Source organism: Corvus kubaryi, unplaced genomic scaffold, assembly GCF_017639235.1.
Source record: "Corvus kubaryi isolate FWS band 111438036 unplaced genomic scaffold, C.kubaryi_AGA036_p1.0 37398, whole genome shotgun sequence".
NCBI classification, from domain to species: Eukaryota; Metazoa; Chordata; class Aves; order Passeriformes; family Corvidae; genus Corvus; species Corvus kubaryi.
In genome coordinates, this window is record NW_024581137.1 from 41,362,453 (window position 1) to 41,389,063 (window position 26,611).

Genomic DNA, 26,611 nt, shown 5'->3' on the forward strand with positions numbered 1-26,611 from the left:
TCTGAGTAAATACAGATTTAATTTACATTATGGCTCTAGTTATGTTCATGTATCTCTTTTTGGTGCCCATAGGCCCAAGTGTGCCACCTCCTTGTCATGAATTGAATGTCTCAGCTGCAGGACATCCTGTATTGAACTCAGCGAGGAAAATACATTTATATGAGTTGCCTGTTGAATATTTTAAATAATTAATGCACAGGAAGAGTGCTCAGAAGGGCTGTGTACAGTCGTGATTAGGGCAGGCATAGGAGAGCCCAAGAGTGCTGAAGCCACTGCACAGCCAGGGACAAGGATGGAGACAGGGCAGGTGTCACAGTGCTGCTGTGGCCTCCTGCTCTCTGCTGCTTTGGGAGCTGTAGTGCCGTGGATGATCTTTACAATGCCTCCTACACTGGACTCTGCAGGGAAGGTTACAGAGCGAGTCCTCGTTTGGGGATTTCCCCAGTGCTCAGGAGAGAGCTCTGAGCAGCTGCACAGCTGGGAGGCTGACCTGGTGTTTCAGCTAAATGGCAGAGGGGCTTCACTTACTTCTCTGCTTGTCAGTAATTATCTACCTACAGCTTTCATTCCTGCCCAGTGTTATTGTTGTGCTGGAAGTCCATGTCAGTGGCTGTCCTTTCCTCGTTGGGTACTTTCCAGAAACTACTTTAGCAGTTACCGTTTGTTTTCTTTTTCTTCTTTCCATTCATATAGTAGTTCAAGATAAAATAGAAATAAATTAATGTAGTTTATAATGTTCTAGATCATTGTTAGCATTTAAGAACATCTACATGGAAGATAGACATTTATATTCCTCTATCAACAGGAAAGAAATTGATTGAGCTTCTGCTGTGAAACCAATAAATAACTGGGGAGAAAAATACTACAGTTATTAGGTCAAAGAATCCTCTTGCAATGCATTAAACTATCTATTACCTTATAAATCAAATTTAATGTTAAAAAGCTTAAAAATAGGAAATGTTTGAATCTTCTGCCAAAATGCCATTCAAATGAGTAAGACAATGTATTGTAGGTAAAAAATTAGTTTGGACAAATTCAATTTAATCTTATGAGAAGAAGTAATGCTATTGTGGTAGTTATAAGGCAAATGATTGTGGGTTTCTGTCTCAAAGTAATATTTTGCTCTCTTGAAAATATCTTGGGAGCATTAATGTTTTGTTTCTAGGCTTGTGATCTCTTAATTGTATTATACAACTACATACTTACAGAATCACAGAATCACAGAATAACTTAATCAATTTTCATCGTGAATCAACTATGTGTTTTAATGAAGAAATTATTCTGTTACATAAAGAAAAATAAAACTAAATTTCATAATTAAATTTTCAAACTGTTAACTCTTAAGTGATATTAGCCACGGCTGGTTTTGTCGTGTAGTCAAGAGAAGTTGCCTGACTTAAGAAAACTAAAATGTCTAAATACAAAGTATAGAAATATCTGGTTTTTCTTACCAGGTTATTAATTATTTACCAACAATAATAATTAATTATTATTTATTATTAACCCAGCTATTACTTAATTAGTAATCAACTCATCTTCTATTAATTATGATACATTATCACTAAATTTATAGGAATAGTGGGGTTTTTTCCCTACATTTTATCTCTGCTTTATTAACTGAGATATGCTAGAATTGGTCTTATGTGGGGGAAAAAAATGTAGCTGTCTAAGGCTAGAATCCATATTCAATTTTCCATTTTTATTTTTCGTGGTTTTATTATTTATGTTTCTTGAAACCAGAACAGAGAATTTAAAAAGTGATTCTGTATTGTACCTGGAGAACTAATTGTTAATTCTTACTTGGTGATTTTATTGGTCTCAGTAGGTATGAAAATATGGCACAGAATGTATTTTACCTTTAAAAATCAAACATGGCCATGGAATTTTATTCATTACCATTGTATAAATCTGGAATTTATAGCTTGAAATTGCACTGATATTCTTTCTGGCTAGATGGTATCTGGGATGTTAATCTGGTTTGTGACTGACTGGAATCTTGCTCATTCTTCTGGTTTGACATGTTACAAAGTTATAGAAGCATCTTTTTAATCAAAGTTAGCAGATGAACACAGGAAACATTTCTCAAATGGGAGGTTGTTGGGTGTTTGTTGCAGCATTTGGAAAAGAATGGATATTATGAGTCATGCAGGATTTCTGTGTTTGTGGACTTCACAGCAGCACAACATTGACACCCCATAGCATGAGTTTTCTGCTCAGCTCCAACTCCGAACAGTTTTTCCAGGCCATCACCAGCCCCTGCTTGCTGAGGAGGGAACCTCCATGCCCCGCACCCAGAGGTGCGCCTGGGAGCTGGCTTCACACTGCGCCAGGACCCACTCAGAGAAATCAATGCTAATCCTTGTCTGAAGAGGCTGTTCCTGTGAGCCAGAGCAAGTGCCTCACATCAGGCTCCACACAACGCAGAATACCCTTGAGTCTATTTCTTCTGTTACCTTGATGGATCTCTGTTGGGATGGTCATCCAATTGCATATTCAGGCTTCAGATCAATAGAGGAAGTTGAAGCATTTGATGGTCATGCCTTAAAAACTTAAGGACCTGAATGTATGATCCCAGATGAGAGTGGGTGCTGCCTAATCCCGTTGATGTAACCAACAAATAGAAAGCAACACCTGTAACTGCAGATGTCTTTCAAAGCAGCATTTCTATTTCTGCCAGAATTCTAACCTCAAATTACATCTTGATTGTAATTTTCAAAAATTTGACAGATTTTAATGTTAAATGGCTAGACTCTCTCCCAGGTACTAAAAGTCTGGCCAAAAGTTGTGGCTCATCCTATAATTTTGAAATAAATACACAAAATCAATCAAAAGCAGAAGCAGGGGTCACTTTTTTTTAGTGTTCATGTACCATGTGTCAAAGACGCAATCCCCATTTTTATCAGTTTGTAAAGAAGACAAAAATGAAGACAAAATAACTCTGCTGAGCTGTTTGTACTGCAAAAATCCATCCAGTTCCCTTTCATGCCCAGATGTTCAGAGTAGTTCTGCAGTGCATTTTCAAGGAGGGGGAGGAAAAAAAAAAGTGTACAGATTTTTTGTGCTTGCAGATTTCTTCCCCTTACTGAAACAGTGAGACATGTAATGGCTGTCATTTTGAATATGATGATGGTGAATAAGAGTAAAATAAATTGAAAAAATGACTCCTGGAAACTTGAAGTACTTGTATAATTAATATGACAAAATTGACTTTTTTTTTCCGTTTCTGAAATGTTTTACAATACTCTTGTAAAATTTAGTGGAGGTAATGTTTTAGAAAGATTAAACATATAATAAGGGAGAAGAGTCTTCCTAATAGCAATTTTGGAAGTGCTCAGGGAAAAAAATGTTCAGTGGAAGGTAGTGTTATGAAATTAATTATAGAAATTGTTAGAAGAGATAAGAGGCAATAAAAAAACCCGCTGTTTTTCTACAAATGAAAATGGGCAATAACTTTGTTAGTTGTGGAAAATACGTGGTGGCAGAAAGATAATGCCAAATAAAAAAGTATAAAAGCACTTTTCCCCATTGATATTAAGCACCCAAATAACTAGAAAAACTCTTTAGGAGCCCCGGAGGAGCCCTGTAGATAACATTTTAAACTTTGTTAAGCCCTGTCCCTGAAGACTTGTCGAGATAATGACACAGTTTAGGAAACTGCCTCAGGACATGCTAGGAAATTACAGGCATTCAGTTGTAAACTAAGCTGTTAAAAACGATTCTAACATGTCAAATGGGAGAACATTAGGCACCCACAGCTCTGTTAAGTGTGTGTAGTGTAGGTTAGGGAAAAGAAGTGGTGCTTTAACCAGAGGCAGGGAGGTGGAAGCTGAGATGCTAATTGGTTAGGACTTGAATTAAATAAATATGTTAATATATACACCTTTTGTTTTCTGTAGGAAATATGCACAGCAGCCTCAGAATTATTGTGACGTTTTTAACACAGCAGAACAGCCCTATGATTCTGTGATTTCTTTTAAGATATTCCAGTTGGCTTTTGTGTTTCTTACAAAATTATACCTGCCAAAATTGTCAGACAATGACACTGTTTACAGTGTATTTTTGTGCAGAAAAAAACTCTTCGCTTTTCCTTCTTTGAAGCAGACACCTGGAGCAGCTGTATACAAAAGGTCCGTTTTCATGTGCTTGTCAACCATTACAGCTTTTACTGCTCTGAAAAAACAGTTGTTCTGTTGATGTCTGACAGAAATCACATACAAATGGATGAATGAGAGTTTAATACATATTTAATGTAGGAATATTTTCTAACAGGGATATAATAATGAATTATCCCATTCAAAAGAAGCTGTGTGCATTTTTTGCTCTTATATTTTCATGACCAAGTGCTAAATAAAGTAGGGGGAAGCACCACTCGTAGCTGTTTTGGAAGGTAGAGAAATTATATTTAAAGGATGGACGTGAGCTTGAAAGGTAGTTGGTTTTAGAAAAGCACCTAAAAGTAAATATTAGCCTGTTTCCTGCATCTGAGTCTTGCTGCCTGTTCTGAGTTTCTAATAACTTTTGTTGATGAGATAGACTTAGCTATGTTTCTTTATGTAATTTTTCTATGTAACTATTATTAGAGAGCAAAGTTTATATAAAGTCCGATTTACTTCATAAAAAGCCAAACACAAAAAGAAAAAAAATTCCAAAAAAGGAAAACTGCATCAATTCCAGCCATCCCTGAAGTCTAACTTTTGAATATTCAAGGATATTTGATGTTATGAAGAGCTGTCACTACTTCACAGCTATGGATGCCAAATCAATTATGTTTGCAAACCTTGAGATGAGTCTGTTTTTTTTACCCTCTCACTTGGGAGCAAGGAAGCAATTTGGCTGAATATTTAGGCAATTAATGTTGAAATTAGCTCCAACTTTTGAATTTTAAGGAGTTTAGAAAACTATAATCACATATAAATGAACTTTTTGGCACTTCTTGAGGAATACCATTTTCTGAATCAGGTATTAGCTTTAAGATGTGGGTGGAGGTAGGAGCAGGGCTCTGGCAATCCTGTCCCTGCCAGAGCTGGGTGCTGGTGTGAGTCAGGAATTGATGGAAGTCCAGCCTGAATGTCTTGCTGACAGCACCCCAGGACCTTGCAGCTTAGGGACAAAGTGAGCGGTGGGATCTGGGGAAGATGATTTGGGAGATGAAATTTTTTGGGATCTGTATTTACGCTGCTCCTTACTCTGTCCTCCTTTTGGAAAGAAGCTGCTCTCTCCCAGGTGATCTCTTCAATGCTCTCAGGAGCTGTTTGAGGTGAAGTTTTGTAGGAGCATTCCCTCTGTTGGTCTCCTTTATACTCCAGAAAGTGGGATCAGCTGCCAGGGCGAACTCTATCTCACTGGAGCAGAGAGGTGGCAAAGCATGACTGTGGGAAGGGATTTGTGTTCAGTTGTGCCAGATTGCTTCTAGTGTTTTTGAGAAGGCATGTGAAGGTTTGTAAGGGTTTATGTCTCCCAAAATCTAGACGGAAACACCACAACATGACAAAAGGCATACACCTAAGGTCAAGACTTTTCTATTGTTGAGTTTCAAAGCCCAGCAGAGAGGAAGGGTGTCTAAGGAAAGGTAAAATTATCTGTGTAGGAAGAATTTTAGGCAAAGAAACAATGTGTGAATTACTGCTCATTCTTACTTTACTGATTGTGATGTGAATGGTGGGGTTGTGTGAGGCTGTCTTGGCCAATTCTCTGGTTATAAATTGTGTTCTCAGTTTTTTCCGTACAACGGTGAATTGGTGTCCAGGAACAATCAAAGAATAAATACTGCGACATTAAAAATGTAATTTATTTGTTAGCTTCCAAACAGTGGCAGCAAGGAGCTGTTTCATCACTACAGGAGATAAAAGAGTCACCCAAGAGACCTGAGTCACAGAATATTCTGAATTGAAAGAAACCCACAACAATCATCAAGTCCAACTCTTAAGAGAATTGCCTGTTGGAACACTGAGTTCTGAGAATTTCAGCCTTTCAGTGCTGACAGTGATCCTCAGAAGCACACTGCTTTTGACCTGAAGCCTTGGGAAAGGCTTCCCAAATTGTGGAATAACACTGAGGTTGTTGCTGTATAATTAAAGTTATATCACTGGGTGGAATATGTAGAGATGTAGAAAATTAGGTTTATGGATATATGGAGGATTTGGGGTGTGGATTTGTTCTTCTTCTTTTCTCCTTCCTTCTTTACAAATCTGGGTGTTCTGGTATTGGGTCAAAAAAACCTGCAGTGCACATCATGAATAGTTAGTTATTGGATTATAAGTAAAACCAAATTAATTGGCATTCCATAATTGGGTGATTTGGACCTTAAAAAGCCTTGGAAGTTAGAACTCATGGCCATTTTCCGCCTTGTTAACTTAGAGGCACTCTCTGTGCAGCTGTATTATAGATAAGATAAAATAAACATCTAAATCTGAAGATAAACTCCTGATCTCCTGCATTTTAATTCGACCTCTGAGTAAAAGAACTCACGAAACAAAGGCAAAGAAAAAAAGAAACGATAAAAGGAGAAAATTAATAATTGCCCATGCAGGGATTGAACCCATGACCCTGGTGTTATTAGCAGTCTGCTCTGACCAGCTGAGCTAATCTCAGGGAGAGTTATTGCTTTCTCAATTTTAGATTCTGTGTTTTAAAAGATGCCCCCCTCCCATGAAGGCTTTTAAGTTGGAAACACTTGAAGGCTCCATTCAACACCTGCTCACCTATCACTGGTCTTATGAATGATTGTATGGCAAGAGAAACCTTTGCTAAGCCTAGTGAGGAGTTTAATGCCAGTACAGGCTGCCTTAGGTGCTGTGTAGAAGACATGGTGTGAGTAGGTCAAATAGGGATTGGTAGAAAACAGCTTAATTCAAGTAACATCTCTGATTTCCGCCGCAGCAGGAAGGCTGTAAGTGGGAGTAATTTGCACATTATAGGAGTTGGGGAAACCAGAAGGAAGGACATTTACTGAGCTTGGGTGAATCCTCACACTCATCTTCCTCCTCTTGGAGTATCCCATGATGTAATTACCATCAGCTGAGGTGAAGAGGTTAAGATAGTCACACAGAGCAATTTATATGTCTGGCTTGAGACATATAGCCAACACCGAGTGTCCCAGGAACAACTGTGGGGCAGGTCAGACTCCTACAGCAATACCTGTGCTGCTGGCAGGCAAAGCTTTGATCTGTCTTAGGACATCCTCTGGTGTGCCCTAAACCACCAGAGGTCTGGGAATGTGTTGGCTCCAAAACAGAAAGGGAGATTAGTCTTGATTAAAGCATAATCTTGGTACACGGGTTTAAGTTGCCTTATAACACCCTGTAAACAAGAATTCACATTTCCTTGTGTTGGCTTTTGAGATTGTAAATTATATTTTAATGTTATAGGCCTAAAGGCTTGGTAGGCTGATAAGTAGTTCGATGTTTAAAGAATTAATTGTTGTTTAGTTGCAGAACTTACTATGAAATACATGCTTTATGGTTTCGCTATTTTGGAGTTTAAATATAGATGTTGTTAAAAATCATTTTTTTAAGTCTCTATTTCTAGTAGTAATTTCTCTTTTTATCATTTAGACACATCTGAATAACTGTAGTATTTTCACAGCAAAGGCTAATCACACTGCTTTTAGGTGTATGTAGTCCCTGAGACAAGCATGGAGGTTTTGTATTGTTTTGATACTTATTTCTTTTAATAGAACTAAACCAGTGCAGAGCCAGTCTTATTTGCTGGTGACTCCTTCAGTTCCAGAGCTCATGAAATATGGCTACAAATTGTTTGCAGATATATGAAGATCCTTTCACATTGATGAGCAAGAAAGGAACTAATAACATCACATTTATTATCATCAATGACACCAAGAAAGATCTCAATCTGATTGTTTGGACTCAAACAAACCTTGCAGCAACCACTGCCCATTTTGATCCTCTCTCATTGCTGGTACCTAAGGACCTCAAAAAGATGGTGATGTTCATATGAGAAGCACAGAAGCTATTTCTGTTTTTCTACTCAACCGTGCAGATCCCCTACCAGGGATCAGTGAAACATTCCAGCACAGAGAAACCATTCACAATTTTTGAGGGATGGAGGTTTATACAGTTCAGGTTTACATTGTTTTAACATACCATGCAACACTGGTGAAAGTGGAGACAAATGACCATTTATTTATTGTTCTGCTTTTTTCATTATCCTAGGGCTAAAGTAAACCACAGGCTCTTGTGGCCAATATGTTATTCCTCAGTGTTAGAACCATCCCAGGAAAGCTTTTAATATGGATTTGAAATGATCTTCTAAGATGCCCAGGTGAGTTGTTCTATTTAGTTGATGTTTTTTCCTCTTTTAATCTCATTAGAAGCATTTGGTTTGAAAGTGGGACACACAAAACTAAAATAAACCAGGCATTGATAGTAGACTTGGACTTTATAGCATTAGAGGCTGGTATTCTTGAGTTTGGAAGAGATAAATTTCAGATAAATTTTTATTATGGGCTTTGAAAGAAGTACTTAAAATATATATTTAAAAATTGATCCCATTTCAGAGAAAGGTGTTATTATACAGCAAATCTAAACAAAATTGTTAGATATTAATATTAAAATACAGAAAAAGCAGCCAATATTAGCAAAGAAGACATATGTCAATATTGGCAAAATAGACATATCATTGCATGTAAACTGGGATTTATTTATTCAGTATCCAATTATATTATACCTTTCTAGTGGATTATGAAAACACTTTGATTTAGATTTTTTTTTTTTCCAAATTCAAGAGAGTGAAAGTTTGACTTTTGTGGTTAAGTAGGCTCTGGTGATTAAAAGTGTGATTCCCATTTCTGCCAGACACGTTTTGCATAACCTTGACAAGGTCATTTCATCATTACGTGATGTTTAATTCCTCAGTGAATTCTTAAGGATAGTTGTGTAAAACCTGTAGCTGATACACTATTCAGTTCACGTGTAGGTTTTGCCTCTAGACACCTATATCTAAACATGAATTAATTATGGAATAGAAAATGAAAGTCCATTTTGGCAAACAGTACTTGCTGAAGAGCAACAGTCTGTGTGTATCTCACAGTTTTATAAGGTGATGTGTAGCAATAGTGACCTGACTGCATTTGTGAGGAATACTGTGGAAGGCTTTAGACCTCCTTTATTTGATTAGAAGAATTTTTATTAGTCTTTATAACTGATGATAGAAACTGTAGAAGTTTCAGGTCTTGCATGCAAAATGTAGTCTATAATGATTTTTTATATTTAGGTTTTTGCAAAATACCTGTGATCCACCAGACTATGAGCTTATAAATACATAATTAATTACAGTCAAGGAATGAGCAGATTTTTTTTTTTTATATTTGGCTTTACACAGTGACTGGGCAAACATTCCTCTGAAATCTGAGAGACTCTGATTGATGTGAAGCAACAAAGAATAAAATATTGAATACTGTTGCATCAAGAGGCATTAATACTTTATGTAAATCACTTCCTATTTTCCAAAGGCTTAATTTGCTTCCAATCTAGAAGGAAGGAAGGCACAGAGATGTACAGCGTTGGCAGAAATAAATGGTGGGTGATGCTTGCAGGACCTTGCTCTGTGTAGAACTGTACAGATAATGGATTTTGCCAGTTCTGGATGGGACTGATTCTGTTGCATACTACATGGTTTAGTGGTGAACGCAGTGGTCCTGGGTTAACCAATGGACTCTATGATCTTAGAGGTCTTTTCCAACCTTAACAATTCCATGAATCTATGATTTTATGGCAAAGGAACACAGGAAGTCACACACCAGGGGAGGGAGGGCTGTTAGGCCTGTCTGGTGGTGCCAATATGATTTGTATAGGTTTTTGATATTATTTGAATGTTGTTAGTCTCCCTACACATAGCAGCACAATGGGAAATTGCTGATTTACAAAGGATCTGTGATTTGTCTCTGACCACAGCGAACATAGGTCATGTCCATCACCCACCACAGCCCCACTTTGCAAAGTGCAGTACAGAGATCCCTGCAGTTGTCCTTCCTCGGGGCTGGTGGTTTCTGCTTCTCAGTATTTTCAGTTCATTTTATAGGGAAAAAAGAGCAAGCATGAGGATTTCTCTCTCAGTGCAGCTGTGGCATGAGAGGTCATGGTGACATCCTTGCCTGGTGAACAAAAAGAGTTCTTAGGAGAAGGGTTTCCATATCTTGTTGTAAGCAGTAAGGTAGGAACTCAGTTTACTGCCTTAGTTTCTGGAGCTGAGTTAGTGATCCAAGAGAGAATATTATTGAACTAAAAAGTTGTCTTCACAATTGTCTCATAGTAATTAAAATCCATATATTAACTGAACGTTAATTATAAACAATTCATGAAGATCAAGAGATAGGAATTTTTTTAAGGAGTTACATGTGTGTATTCCTTGTAAAGAATTTTTTATCTCTCCATCTAAATTGCCTTTTTATTTTTCTGCTCTTAATTTAAGCTTAAATTTTCTTTTTGTGAGTGGTTTGAATATATATCATTCTAACGGGGTTTTTTTTCCAGGAAAACTCTTGTAGAACAGCCATGCATTAACAGTGCATATTTACAGCCTTCCAGGAGGCTGAGTGCCTGGAGAGAAAGGCTTCTTAGTTCTATATTCACACTGTTTTATTTACATCTGTGTAACAAAGACTCACACAGTGTATATCTTTTGAACATATGTATTGCTGAAAATTATATGTAAGCATGTTGCCACAACAGAAGTGCATGACAAGCCTTTAATTTCCTGGCATACCCTCGAGGGCACAAACCAGTTTGGTGGAGGGCTGGGCTACAGTCACTGGAAGTTGCTACATCCCAGTGAGGCAAGAAGGAGCGTCTTTGTTTCCTCCCCTAATGTGCCTGTGCATGCTTCATCCTGTTGCTATTCTCTCCCTCCTTTGAATTCAAGCTGATAAGGGCTGTGGTGTTCTCCTTGGGTTTCCCCTGGGCTATCTATGAGGGCAACATTTGAAAAGCTACGGTAAGTTTGTGGCATGTTGGAGCATATTTATGGTTAAGGTTATTTCTATTTTCTGAAATGCTGGTGGTGATTGGTAGCAATCTGGGACAATTAGGTCCTCTTCTTGATAGACATAGGCAAAGGTGCTGGACTGAAGATGTTTACACTTTAAATTGTTGATGGGCAGCAGAACCACCCAGAACTCTTCTTATTATTTCCTGTAAGGTTCTAAGTAATAGGAATGTGCAAGGTGGGAAGCTCATATTGCCACAGTAAGGTGCAGGTTTGTACTAGCCCCCACCAGTCTGAGAAGACTTCTGGCTTAAATACAGGAGAAGCTGTGTGGAGAAATCCATTTGACTGTCCTTTTAAAATCAGAAGAGATGGAGAGGTTTATCTGCAGCAGATAAGCTGTTGCTGTACAGCACAAGCACCTGAATAATAATGTTTCTGTGGTGAGAAGGAGCTGCAGTATTTCGTCATAGGTTTGCTCAGCTAGTGAAGAGGGCTTCAAACTAAGGTTGCCGAGGGAGGGGAACCACAATCTACCTGCTCTACCAGTTTGATGCCAATGCCAGCAGGAGATGCCCAGAGCCTGGTACGAGATCACAGGTCAGCAGAGAAGCACCTGAAGAACAGGACAAAGGAATTGCTGCCACTACAGTCAGTAAGTTGGCTTACTGTTAAATAAGGGGGGCCCAGGTTAAATATCTCTGTGCAAACACAGTTAGCATGGGGAATAAACAAGAGGAGTTAGAGATGTGTGAAGACTGCAGGGCTGTGACCTAGTTGTCATCAGTGGTCAGATGGTTCCTATGACCGACTGGAGTGTTGGAATGGAAGGATATGGGCTCTTTAGGAAGGACAGGCAGAGGAGGTGAGGAATGAGTGTTGTTCCCTATGATAATAACCAGCTGGAATGCATGGAGCTCCACCTGGGGATGGATGAGGAGCTGACTGAGACCTTATGGGTCATGACTAAAGGGAGGGAAGGGACAGGTGACATTACAGTGGGGGTCTGGTACAGGCCACCTGATCAGGACAACTGAGTGGATGAGGGTCTCTGTAGACAGACAGGAGCATCCTCACATTCACAAACCCTGGTCCTTATGGGGGACTTCAACCATCCCAACAGGAGGGTCAACACAGCAGGAGATAAGCAATCCAGAGGTTCCTGGAAAGTGTTGTTGATAACTTCCTTCTCCAAGTGAGAGGAGCCAGCAAGGAAAGATGCTATGTGTAACCTCAATCTCACCAACAAGGAGGGGTTGATGCAGGAGGTGAAACTCAAGGGCAGACTGGGCTGCAGTGACCATGAAATAATGGAATTCAAGATCCTTGGGGAAGCAGGGAGGAGGCACAGCAAGCTCACTACTTGGGACTTCAGGAGAGCAGGCTTTGGCTTCCTCAGGGATCTGCTTGGTAAAATACTATGGGATAAAGCCTTGGAGGGAAAAGGGACCCACAAAAGCTGATTACTATTCCAGGATCACCTCCTCCAAGCTCAGAATCAATACATCCCAATAAAAAGAAAGTTATGCAAAGATGCCTGGGGGCTTGCATGGATGAACAAGATGCTCCTGGACAAACTCAAACACAAAAAAGAAGCCTACTTCTAGAGGGTGGAAGCAAGGGCAGGTAGCCTGGGAAACATACAGAGAGATTGTCCGAGCAGCCAGTTATTTGGTTAGGAAAGCTAAAGCCCTGATAAAATTAAAGTTGATCAGGAATATCAGAGGACATCAACGGCAGCAAGAAAAGCTGCTACATACATGGTGGTGAAAGAAAGATAAGGGAAAGAGTGGGCCCTCTCTGGATAGAAATGGGAGACCTTGTTACCTGGGATTTGGAGAAGGCTGAGGTTCTCAATGGCATTTCTGCCTCAGTCTTCACTGACAAGTGCTCCAGCCACACTGCCTAACTTGCAGAAGGAAAAAGTGTGTACTGGGAGAATGAGGAACCGCCTGCTGTAGAAGCAGATCAGGCTTGAGACAATCTAAGGAACTTGAAGGTACACAAGTCCATGAGACCTGATGAAATGTATCTGCGATAAATGTTCTGAGAGAACTGGCGGATGAAGTGCCTAAGCCATTATCCATCGTATTTGAGAAGTCCAATTAAGTTCCCACTGACTGGAAAAGGGGAAACATAATGCCTGTTTTAAGAAGGGGTATAAAGAAGACCCAGGGAACTAGAGTCCCATCAGTTTCACTTCAGTGTCTGGCAAGATCATGGAGCAGATCCTCCTGGAAACTATGCTGAGGCACATGGAAAATTGGAAGGTGATTTGTGACAGCCAACGTGGCTGCACTAAGGGCAAATCATTCCTGACAAATTTGGTGGCCTTCTATGATGAGGTAAAGATGTTGGTGGATGAAGAAAGAGTGACTGACACCACCTACCTGAGCTTGTGCAAAGCATTTGACACTGTCCCATAGGTTTCAGCCTAGCTCAGGGCTTTGAGTGTCAGAAGTTGGGTTACTGCTCAGCCTGTCACACTGGTTTGGGATGGACTCTGCACTGTTCCTAGTGGGTGGTGAACATTTTTTAGTCTGTGGATGTTACTTTTGGCAGGACTTCTGTCTGGAGTGGTTCCGAATTTGTATTATTGTACTCTAAAAAACTCCTACATCTGAAATCCTTGAACAGAGAAACAATACTAGTCATAAACTCTTCTGAAGGAATTAGGTGGAAAGAACCACCAGACTCTCCCCTGCAAATGTATAATCATAATATTTCCAGATGGCTTCAGTAATTTTGCCCCATCTGGAAGCAGCAAGCTGGGAATGAACTAAGCAAAAGGTAGGCTGCATGCTTTGTGTTTGTTCTAACAGGTGATGTGTTGGTAGGAGACAGAGAGTTGGAGGTTCTAATAGAGCTGTCTGACAAACAGCCTGGCACACTCCTTGGCATTGCCACAGGAGTAGCTTTGAAGAAAGTGATGGTAAGGGGGTTTTTTTTGTGCTGTTCTTTTTCTCCTGGAAAATACCATTTGGTAAAAATCATATTTCCCTGGTGGAAAAATAGTATTTCAGTGATGTTTTGGATTTTTCTTTTTATTTGGTGGTAGGGGGGAGCAGTGAGGAGGGAAAGAGAAGCAGTGTCCTGCTACACTAAAAAAACCAATTGCAAGGTGGCATGAGGTTTCTAGATTTGTACTGCCATTTTTGTTTTGTGTGTATGCTCCTTGAAGCTAAAATCACCTGAACTAAAAACTTTAGCTTTATCATGCACAATACTTCAATTTACCTGAAATCCCATATAATTGTTTTATTTTTTGCCTCAGAAACCCCCACTTCTATTAATCCTGATTGGGAATATTGATGATTTAAAATAAAAATAAATGAAAAAAAAAGTGGAATTTTCCACTGAGATGAATCTCAGTTCTAGAAAATGTTTCTTCATCTCTGTATTGTTCAAGTGTTGAAATAATTAAGTGGGTGCTTGCTTTGTATCTCTAGTATTATCAGGCTAAGTGCAGACTACAATGTCATAACTTTATATTGTAATTAGGTAGTAATTATCCTGGTGTATTTGTTCTAATCTCCACCTGGGATGGGCATTGCAAAATGTCATATCTAAGACACACCCTTCTTGGATTTTTTCCTGTGAATATGTGCCAATTGATTAAACTCATTGATTTAAATGTTCTTGATCCCTGCTGAAGACCTTACAATTGTGCATCGCCCCTGTATCAACTGCACGTCAGCTATTGAAAGGATTTATACTCAGAAGGCTTGTTTTGTTGGTACTGCCCTTGCCCTGCCACAATAAAGCATTATTTGGTGACCTTTAATGAGTCCAGATTAGTAATGCGGAGAAAGCTGCACTCTATTCGTGACAGCAACCTGTAGTGGGTTGACCCTGGCTAGACCAGGGGCCACCAAATCTGTTCTATTAGTCTCCTTCTCAGCTGGACAGAGGAGAGAAAATATGCCGAAACATCATGAGTTGAGATAAAGACAGGGAGAGATCACTCACTGATTACTGTCAAGGGCAAAACAGACCTGACCTGGAGAACTTAATTGAAGTTATTATCAATCGAAAGATCAGAGTAGGACAACAAGTAAGTAAGAATAAGTAAATTAAATCTTTAAAAAACCCTTCCCCCACCCCTTCCTCCTTCCCAGGCCTAACATTATTCCCGATTCTCTACCTGCCATCTCCCAGCAGTGCAGGGAGATGGGGAATGGGGGTTACAGTCACTTCATCACATGTTGATTCTGTTGCTACTTCCTCCTGGGGAAGAGGAGTCCTTTGCCTGCTCCAGCATGTAGTTCCTCCCCCTGGAGCCAGTGCTCCCCACACTTCTCCAATTTGGGTCCTTCCCATGGGCTACAGTTCTCTATGAACTGCTCCAGTGTGTGTCCTTTTTCATGGGGTGCAGTCCTTCAGGAACAGCCTGCTCCAGCATGGGTCCTTTTTCATGGGATGCAGTCCTTCAGGAACAGCCTGCTCCAGCGTAGGTCCCCCACGGGTCCGACCAGGAGCCTTCTCCAGCTTGGGATTTCTACATGGTCACAGCCTCCTTTGGGCACTCACCTGCTCACCTGTGTGGGGTCCCCTGTGGGCTGCAGGGGCACAGCTGCCTCACCACGTTTGGGGCTGCAGGGGAATCGCAGCTCTGGTACCTGGAGCACCCCTGCCCCTCCTTCTTCACTGACCTTGGTGTCTGCAGAGTTGTTGCTCTCATATATTCTCACTCCTTCTCTGGCTGCAAATTACTTCTGCCCAATAACTTTTTCTTTTCCTTCTTAAATATCTTATCTCAGAGGCTCTACCACCATCACCGATGGGCTCGGCCTTGGCCAATGGTGGGTCTGTCCTGGAGCCAGCTGCTATTGGCTCTGTCAAGATACAGCAGAAGCTTCTGTCAGCTTCTCACAGAAGCCATCCCTGTAGGCCCCCCACTACCCAAACCTTGCCTGGAAAACTGAAAACACAGGCCCAGACAGCAGTTACTTTAGATGACTTAACTCTTTTGCAATTAATTGCCTTGTATGCAGAATTTTAGGAGTTCGGGGTTTTTTGTCTTTGGGAAGTTTCTTTGTACTGCTTTAGACCCTGGTGCAAGAGCAAGCCTTATGTCCAAATACTGCCATGTCAGGTGTGGGGTAATGATTATGGATGGGAGCTTGCTGAAACAGGGTTACTGTCTGGAGGGAAGAAAAATTGGTCTTTGGACCCTTAACCATCCCTTTCATCCTGCTGTCATTTTCTTCTGAAGAACACTGTGAAGCCCATGGGCAAGAAGTACAGCTCAGATGTGGAAGCACAAAGGACTGGAAAAGAACTGTGGAAACATAAATGGTTGGTATTACAAAAGAGGCCAGACATATCTTCTTTTTTTTTTTTACTTTTTTTTGCTTTTCTTTTTTACTGGGTCTGATATAATTGCAAATTCTGCTTGAACGGAGCTTCCTGCTGAAGTGTGGAATTTAGCAATGCATTGTTGCCTTGAGAACAGCACTCTAAAAACTGAAGCACTTTGCCAGTGGATCACATGGGAATTCTGAAACTTAGATGACTAAGGTCAAAACCTGTGTATGCTAAGCACTTGACAATATCATTACTGGAAACTGAGGGTCTTCAACATCTTGTGGAAAGAGATCTGAATTTAGCCACCTCTTTTCAGAGTCAGTGTAACTCTCTCTAGAGTTTTCTTTTTTAAAACTAGAGTTCTTAGAGTCATGCTGGTAATTCAGTAGTCTGAGGTAAAATGAGTATGTTTTCAAGTGAATGTGCAAGTATAAATGAGTAGTGATAGTCTTGCCAAATAAAACTGGGACAAAACCTACCAGACCACTACTGAAGTGTAGTCTCGTTGATGGGTAGGCTGGAGTTATGGGCAGAAATTGCATTGCTGTCCATATCAGAATTTTTGCTAAAAAAGATTTTCTAAGTTTGGCTCTCTAAAAACTGGTCATAAGCTGTATTTGTACCTGGATAAATCTGGATAAACAAGTTATTTGCAGCATATCTTTGGTGCATTTGTAATGCTGTCTCTTGAAAATTGCTGGGCATATCTAGACTTCCAGCTTTGCTGTTGTTGGCTTGTGCAACCAACACTTTTTTGTGCATTTTTAGATTCTCCCTCTTCTCAACTAATTTCCATTCTCTATTGATATTTTCCCTTTTTGTGCCTCCCTTTCTTCTCCATCATTACTTCTTTTATTTCCTCTCTATTCTTCCATTTTCATTAGCTCCACAGTACTATCCAAACCAACAAAAATCTAGTTGGTGTTGGGTTCATTTCAGCTCAGTGACAAACTTGTCTCCTTGTGGTTGCCTGTCGTTGTTGAAACCCTATTAGCAATGTAAAACCAGCCCTGAGTCCAGGCTGGCTGAAATGCTGTGCCTCTGAGCCACATCTGCAGTGTGGTGCAGTGATGGGCTGTAGAGGAGGTGCTGCCTGTGCTGATGAAGCATCCTTATCCTGTGCAGGCTCCAGTCCACTGGTTTTGCTGTCATTCCCCTAGTATTTGGCATAAGATTTTCATGCTTTTTCTATTTTATCTAACTATATTAAAACACTCATAGATAACATATTAGTGAATGTTAGTAGATTTTTTCCTCCTCTGAATATTTCCCATTTTCATTTAAAGTTGAAGATTCACAAGTAACTGAGGAGAGACCTTAGCACATCCTTAGTTAATGCAATGCACACACAGTGCTGCTGTTCTTGACTTCCACTTGGCTGATGCTGGATCCTGTTTTCAGTCTGACCTGTGTGTATTTTTGACTTCGTGTTTATCTGTTTGTTAGTCTCTCGTGACACTGTCACTTCTAAGCAGTAATTTGCTGAGCTTGAATAACCCAAGTTTTGAACTTTCTGACCAATATTATTAAATGGGGACAGAATAGGTCAAGGAGAAAAAAAATCCCTGTTCTTGACTAACTGTGTAATGCTATTGAATAGGCTAAAATTAGCCCTGTCATTCCTCTTCTTGCTTTTAGGCATCTCAGGGTAATTATAATGGGAAAAGCCAGCCAAGCTATAACTCAAATAAGCTTAGGTTTTAAGGCAATCTTTTTAATGATTTGCCTTTCCCTCTAAGTAAAATACAGATTATAAAGATTAAGTTAGCGGTTGCTTTTTCTTGCAGAGAGTATCTCAGGTAAAAAAATGAACCAGTTGTAAATTAAAGGCAGATATTCAAGCAGAATAAAATAATAATCCAAAAGTGGACCAGACAGCAAATGCAGCTGATGCTCAGAAGGGTTGGGTCGAGTCCCATTTCTGATGTTTTGGTTAGTTAAAAGCTGTGATTATGTTCCACATGAACTGCAACTTCGTGTATGCATTTTGCATTTATTAACTATGTTATGAAGATGATACAGACAGAGACTAAACTGTTATGGAGGATTTGGGATGGAACGAGCATGCTAATGAGCCTATGCAAAAATGCATCTATTAGCCAGATGGTGAGTTACACAGACATCAGTTTCTGTTTACCATCTGTAAACCAATCCTCAGAAAGAGGCAGGAAAGGAGCTAGAAATGGTGTAGAGGAACAGCAAACAGTAACAGTGTAGTAACCTTCACGATATGTCCTGAATGTCGCTTTTCTTGAATAGATCAGTGAAATACCCCTTTCTTGTCTCTGGCAGTAGATACTAAATTACTGCAAATTCTCTACATTTTTCCAATGCTTCATTCTCCACTGCATCCCCCTTTCCCAATATTCAAAAAAGACAAGTAGTTCCTCACCATGAGCAAAACACTTACCATGGTTCAAAGCAAGTTACAATTAAAAAAATATTTTAAACTACTAAATAATGTGTACCACGGAGAGGAAAAAAAAGGTCCTGAATGTAGAGAGAAGAAGACCTTAAGGTCAACTAGTCCTATCACCTCCTCAACAAAAATGTGTTTTTAAATGCAGTTTGCAGTCTTAAACTTCTCGATTTATGGAGTGACAGAGTCAGGAAAAATAATTGCCAGAAGTGCTGTTGAAAGAGGTCTCTATTTTAGTCCAAAACTGGAAAACTGAATTGAGTAATGATTCAGTTTAGATTCAATTCACTGTAAGATTCAAAGGTGCTTAGAGCTTATTTTTCCTTGTTCACTAGAGGGTAGCAGAGAGAATAGTGAGAGCGTTTCAGCACAGCCTGTGCTCAGTAGCAATGAGTTCACTTGCAAGCTTCTGTATTCTTAGACTAATCTGGTGCCCTTCAGGCTTCTTGGTAGAGCAGAAAGGTTACATTTGATAATATAAATGTAAACCAACGGCTTAAAACTTAAGAGCATTCTTAATGTGATTTGATAAAATTAAAAATCATTCTTGGTTTTAGCACTGTTAATAACTGTTTTGGTTTTTTTCAGATAGTAAACATAAGCATTTTTAACATGCACATCTCTAAGGAAGCATGTTTTTCGTAGCATTATATTGTGCATAGGAGACACTGTCATATTTATGTAGGCAGAAAATTTTAAAATGATACCATGACTGTAGAAGGTTACTTCTCTTCTAGTCTGTATTTGTGGATATTCCACTGAAATAAATGCCTGCAGTCCAAAATTTCCTTCTGCCACCACATTAAATACCTGACAAAACAAGCCATCATGCTATATACCAATAACGGAGACCTTGTGGCACGTCTGCTTCTACTGCATTAAAATTCAACAGATTTCAGTATGAGTTACCTGTACCCTTTCTGGGCTGCCGATGTCCAAAGGAATATCAAGAGTAGAGTTTCAAAAGCTGTGTTGAAGAGCAGCCTTCTACTCTTATGGTATTAATAGACAAGCCAAAAATGTTGCCCTATAGCAATATCTCCCACCATCAATATTTATTGCTGTGTCTGCTCTCTGGCATTTAGAATTTTAAAGTTATGCAGTTTCATGAGGTGGTTGTTAAAGGTAATGTTACCTAACTGAGGATGATGTTGTTACTATGTTAAAAATCACCCTTTTTACCCAAAATAATTCACATTGTGGGTTGCCTTTATTTGCCTGTGATGTAGAAAATTGAATCCAAAAAAAACCTGCTTAAAAATGTTTGCCCATCTCTGTTTTATATGGTCACTTGAGCACAAGGTAATAAAAAGGGACCTTTCATTAAGTACTGGGGAACCACTTGAAATAGTGCTCATATCCCAAATAGCACTTCAGGTCCAAAGAAAACACCCTTTTGCAATCTCTCTGCATCGTGCTTGTAACAGAAGAGTATGGACTGAAAAATCTGTGTTGCTGTCCTCCCCTCCCCCTTCCTGTCCCCATACACATGCAAAGATGTGCCCACAGGCCCTCACAACCTTTGAAGCTTTTGTGTGTGCTTGTGTGCCAGCCCTGCATTGCAAATAGAGAGGTAGGGGGACTTCTTTGGTGTTACCCAACTCCACGTTACACCCATCAACTGATTTCTGTAGGGCAAATAAATATTTGGGCAATCTTTGAATGACTCACCCCTTTGCATTAAAACCTTTCTCAATTCCTACCTCCCTTCTGGTCTGAATTCCACAAAAAGACTGAAATCCACAGAGGGGATTCATAAATGTGCTCCTTACTAAATACAGCAAACAAAAAGAAAACATGTTGGTGTAGAGAACCATCCTCCTTCTTTTGCTGATTCAGATGTTGTATGATTAAACATTTATAAACCAAAACTGAAATATAAGCTCACTTTGTATGCTATATAAGAAATTTAATATGGTCCTTTTCATCAAATTGAATTGCCACATCAGTCTTCAAAGACTTTGGAGGCTTTGGAAGCTTCGTGTTGCAGCATAGCATACAGATGTCCTGCCTAGGGTTGAAGCTTTATTGTGTTTCACTTGTGAGATGGATCATGTCTGTGCTCTGTTCTTTTATCTCTGTTATAGAAAACCTTTCGGACTTTGATTCATACTCAGGAGTGTAAATAATGCAATTGGTTCTGATGTGCTCCAGTGAGAGGGAGCCATAAGACAAGGAAAAACCAGCTAATATATCATCTTCCTGAAATCTAGATTGAAATTAGCTGTAAAACAAGTTACATTGCCCATTTTCAATTAGTTTCTTATGTCTTTTTAATGACTTCTTTTAAGACAAGTTTAAAGAACAAATTTCTACGAGATTATGACATTCATTTTTAAAGATGTAATACTAGATATTTATCTTTACTGTAAAGCTGCTCAGGAAACTGAAATTTGCATAGCAGTTCTGAAACTGCCTCTGCACCGTGGTAGTAATTAGTGCAGTCTTAAGCAACTTCTTACTACCAGGATCCTGTTAGTGGCTGTGTAATGTGTATTTGTAGAAATCCCCTCTACACCATGCCCCAAAACAACATGAGCACCAGTCTCTCCCGGTCCAGAACTTTGATATCAGCCTCTTTGGTGTTTGGGTCTGCAGGATTTGGGGTATCTGTGTGAAGTACTGCCTCCTGACTCTGGTTTTATGTTCTTTTTTTTTTTCTGTCCCATCAGCCTGTGGTTTTTTGCACAGAATTTGCTAAAATAAAAGCACCAAGCTTCTGTGTTTTGAGTCCTGTCATCTGAGTTCCTAAACCCTTCAATTAGGCTGAAGCATTCTCCATTTCTTCGACTTCTCCAGAAGCTTTCCTCACAGAAATATGTTTTTATTGTTTAAGGACAACTCTTCACCAGAAAAGGCTGAAGAATACTTTGCCAGTGTTGTGCATGCCAGGATAATATCACTCACCTAGATTGTGTTGGTACCCCTGGACACTGACACTTTAAGCTGCACTGCTCCAGTGCTTTGGGGTCTTGCTTTCCCTAGTGTTATCTGTCTGGTGGGTCTGACAGGTTATATCCAGATGTTTCCAACAGATGTTGTCTCAGTATGGGGGACAAAAGGGTCTCACCTTCATAATCAAAGAACAGCTCATGGAGATACATGGACCAGTCTACTCTATATGCTAACAGAATATGCAGTATCAAAGTACTTAACAGTGATGAATGGAATGATTTCTCATTATCCCTGCTTATTTATGTCATCTGTTTTTTCATTCTGTTATCTTCTTTTTATTGACCAATGTGCAAATTTTTTTTTGAACGTAAGTTTGTCTATTTATGTTTATAAAATGCCAATCATTCTGCTGATACTATCAAATAATAAGTAATAGTAGCATGAGTCAATGTACATTGAATATACAAACCAATACTTCAGAACTTCATGAATTTTCTTACACTGTGTTTATGAGCTCCCTGAGTATTTTATGTGCATTCAGGCCACTTCAGTTCCTGTGCTTGATGTAATTAAACCAGACTGTTGAATTTTTTTTAACTAACCAACCTTGATGGCCTCTCATTAATAAACAACTTGTTAAATGACAAATTTCTGCAAGCATGGATTTATTATTCAAGAAGCTAGTGAAAATAATAGTTTGGAAGGCAAAAAACCATCTACAAATTTATGGTTTATGTAAGGATAGCCTAGACTATGGAAAAGTTTCAGTAAGGCTGAAATGTTTTGAAAGTAGGACAATCATGCAAAGTCATGCAGGGATATATATGGCAAGTGTGCAAATATGCAAAGTATTTTCATAAGCCATTCAACTAATTTTTGTTCAGTGTCAAACCTGTCATCACTGTTATCTCCACCTCCCGTTCTTGATGCTGCAAATGTATGTTAACCAGTTACGGCTTTCTTGGTCTTTAGAAATATCTTTGCCTTCCCCTCTCCCCACTGTGCTGGTGATGTAAACATGACACCTCTCCCAATGCTGATGACATTTGCTAAATATTTTGGTGCCTGCTCCTGTGATTATCCTCTGGACACGACCATGCACTTCAGCAGGGGAGGATGGGGGGGGTGGTACAGACAATATTAATCCTGTCATAAGGATGTCTGTCCTCTGCTGCTGACTGTGCCAGTGTGAGGCATTAGCTGCATAATGGTGTCCTTCTCTCCCTCAGCCTTTCTGTTCCCCTTTGAAATTGCCTTCTGTAAGCTTCCTCCACGGCAAGGCACAATTGGTTACGTTGGTTAGCAAGGAAGAGGAAAAGAGAATTGTAGTTGGACAAATCTCTTTACCTTTCTTAGCCTTATCCACTGAAAACTAAAGTTTTTTTAGATGATATTATATATTTATGTTGCATGGGTAGTATCTTGTGTAAATTAGGTTTAATACACAGACATGTGGCCATGTGTGTACAGTCTCATGCCTCAAGTGTGTGTCCCTGTTCGAGCTTGCTGCAAGTCCCCTTTATTTCCATAGCTTGTTACAGTGCAGCTGAGTAATAGCATTAAAAATTGTTCAAAGCTCTGCACTTTAAAATAGTCATATTGCATTGCTTTAGGTGAATATAGATATCCCCTGAACATAGACATCCTAGGGAAACTAGGACAGTGTACTCTGTGAGTGTGCGCTTCCATGTAGCATCTAGCAACTGAGTTTGGATACTTAATTGGTGTCAATAGTGTAACTGGTTATTTCAGTTCTTGATCCTTGAACATTTTAATAATAAAAACTGCATTTATTGTGAGCTGTGAGTGCCTTTATCATTTGCTAGTAAGAACTTTTTGTGTCTCTACTCCACTTACATTTTTGGTTAAGAAGAAATGTGGGTTTTAAATCTCGTAAGTGGGTGATTTCAGACAGTCTATATAAATGAGAGTTATGAAAGCACAGTGTGTTTAGTGAGGGAAGGCCCATGCTGACCTTTCCTCCCTGAGGACAGAGAGCATTCTGGATGCCATTCCCTAATATTTCATTTTTATTGGATGTTTGAAATATTTTCATTGAGAAGTTACTGGCCTTCGTTACAGATTTTAAGTGTATGACCTATGATGTATGGAGGCACATGGATTGTCTGCAGGGTGCCTGGAGGTTTTAGTAATTTAAAGTGTTTAATGTACCCTAGCTGTCTGGAATGTCCAGGGAAGGGAGTGCAGGGGAAGTCACTCTTACCAGCAGTGCTTTCTAGACAGCACTGGAAGATCTTATCCAATGGAGATGAGACAATATTTTGACCATTTCAGGTTTTTTAATCTCCCTTGTACTTACGCATGGGGGAAGTTTATTTGGCACATTGTAAGCACTGATTTTCTCAGAAAGAAAAACAAGATGGCATCAAATGAAGCTGCACAGCGGACTCCAATCCCTGGGGTTAGAAAGGAAAGACCTCTTTATATCTATAGGGAAGGGGGGTATTTAGGTGCAGCCTCGCCTGCTTTGTCTGGGTCAGGCATGCAAAACTGTGGGATTAGCAGATGCAGTTTAAGTGGCCTCATGCTCTAAGTGGCACAATAGTTGGCTGGTGCATAACTTGTGTCTGTTGACCTGGTCGCTGTTGCCTCTGAGCTAATGCCCAGACAGAGGAGTCAGCAGTCACTTTCACTGTGTCTGCTTTGTAAGAACAGTCAGGGGAATAAAGCAAATGCCCAGTGGAGATTAAATCTATACACACTAAGTCTTCATTCACAAAGTTCTAATGGTGGTGGTAGAAACAGGAGGGGGAACAACAAGGTTTTACAGTTACTCATCCTCTTTTGCTGAGGAAAAAGACAAAATGCAGTCTCAGGAACTTTGCATCTCACTGTATGGTTTCTCGTTCTCATACGAATCTGGTTGACTAAGAGGTGATGTGGGCAGGGACAGCTTTCTGGTGCATCTTCTGCCTGCCAAAGCCCTGACATGTAAGTACACAATATGCAGAGCTTCTGCATTCTACTGCTGAATTTCGGCAGTAATTTGTTTCCAGTATCTCAAGGTAGAGTTCAATATCGTAATGATTTTATTTTTTCCAGAATATTTCTGAATTGGTCCTCATTTATCATAATGATTTGTCTAATCTCCAGTAAGTTTTTGAGTAACTGTAGGTTACCTCAAGAGAAGTAAGGCAGTTAACTTCATTGAAACTTTGTGGAGTTTGAACACATGAGTTATTTATGCTCTTTTGAAAGTCTAATTGGTGGGACTACTTGTTATTTTTTCTGCTTTCAAAAGCGCAAGGAAGCACTGGTAAGTTTTATGTATTTGCATGCCTGTGTGTGTGTGTGCGCGTGTGGGCGTACAGGATATGTATTGCCTGCGTCTCTTGGGGCCTGTTTGTGTTGCTGCTCTGACTGCTGTGCTGCAACAAAGAAACTGCTTAATAATGTTAACTCAGTGTTTGGATCGGAAATATTTTTTTTGTTTCCAAAGAAGAATGAGGTCCTTCCTGTGTTTCCTTGTAGTCCTCTTGTAGCATTACGGGCTCCTTTGTTCTCTTCTGCTCTCACTAGGGAGCTACCCCAGTTTCAGCAGCAAGGCAGATGCTTGCCAAGCCACCTCCTCTTGAGCTGAGCTCCAGAACTACAGACCAACTTTGAGTGGGAGATTAGGGAGCTGCTGTACAACAGCAGGCAAAGGCAGAACAAGCAGCAGGGGCAAAAATGAACTTTTTAAGGCTGTGTTTAAAAAACTGCTATTTGAATGTGACAGCAGATAGGATGCATCCAGAGAAAAAGCAAATATTTTTTTTTCATAATTATTTACACTGATTTTGGCTTTAGCAGAAGATTGTCCTCAGCTTTCAGAGGTTATCTGGTGACAATATTGTTGACTTTTATGAATTAGTACAATGAGACTAGGGAAAATGCAGTAGTGATATCTTAAACATGCATTATTTTTCAGCTTTTTGTGTTATAGCAGTGGATCCTCTCCTCTCACATCAACTTTCCTGCTGCCTTTTCAGTGCTTCAGAGGCACCCGTAGTCATTGCTGTCAGCAGCAGCATCCAAGAGAGCAATGACTCCTGCCTACTAAGGGATGCAGCAGGGTCTTGATCACACTCTGGAAGGCATAAGGAAAACATTGAGGAAAAGTGTCTAAACAACCACTTAAAAAAGGATCCTGGCAATGAAAGGGAGATGGGTAGAGGAACTGGAAGGATATTCAGAAAAAGAGTGAAGCTCAGCCAACTCTGAGTCTGTCTGCTTAACCTGGCTGCAATGAACTTCTCATCTGCAGGTTTTCCTTCTGGTAACAAGAATGAGATTTGAAAGCAATCACTGAGTGAATGTGCATGTAGGGGTTTTTATTTGAGGGTGAAATACAAAGGGTTCCAACCTATGCTGTTTTTCCTTCCATGGGGTTTTCTTTGTTCAGACATTTAGGGGAACAATAAAAAACACTGTAGACGTTTTTCAGTACCATTGTACTCTGTGTCTTCAATAAACCCTCAGGTAATTCAGCAAGTGTAATCCACTCCTTTTTAGGCTTTATACATTCTCACATTTTTGTTCTTAAGAACTGGCCTTTCTTATTGAAAAAAATATTGTTCATAATTATTTATATGCACTTTTGTATCTAATTGAAAAGGTTAAAACTTGCATGTAAATAAAGTGATATTGTTTTACTTTTTTCCCTATAATTTGTGCTAGGTTTATGGGAGGCAAATATTTGTATCTGACGTATATACAAGAAACAGCTCAAAAAATTCAGGTGATGATGGACAGCAATTATTCCACCTCTCAAAGATAAAAGCCTCTTATTAGTTGATATCTCAGAATAAGACATTGAAGAACGCACAAGATTCAAAGCTAAAACAAAATGCTTCTTACTTCTCTGGAAGTATGTGACCAGATTTAGTAATCTCGTGTGATGACTTCTTGGATGGCTGGGGCTATCTCTGTCTATATCTGTAACCCTATCTGTGGTTATGTTATTTATATATTTTTAAAAATATTATTAATATCACTACATCAGAATTCAGTAAAAATTACTGATGGAATTGTTAGGGATATGTTTAC

The 26,611-nt window shown here is 39.6% G+C and overlaps 1 protein-coding gene and 1 long non-coding RNA gene across 3 annotated transcripts in view; both read left to right on the forward strand.

Annotated features, from left to right (window-relative positions):
- KIAA1217 (KIAA1217 ortholog) overlaps positions 1 to 26,611 on the forward strand; it is a 364,764-nt gene that overhangs the window by 65,864 nt on the left and 272,289 nt on the right. Inside the window, exon 1 of one of the 2 annotated variants that reach the window (XM_042042934.1) lies at positions 11,573 to 11,596. The exons of the other annotated variant lie outside the window; for it this stretch is intronic. The gene's annotated coding sequence lies outside the window, so the exon portion shown is untranslated. Of the gene's footprint in view, positions 1 to 11,572; positions 11,597 to 26,611 lie in introns of those variants that run through there. 2 annotated transcript variants of the gene reach the window in all.
- LOC121671388 lies at positions 13,746 to 22,210 on the forward strand. Its single transcript, XR_006018502.1, has 2 exons — positions 13,746 to 16,239; positions 21,340 to 22,210. It is a non-coding gene; the product is annotated as an uncharacterized LOC121671388 (long non-coding RNA).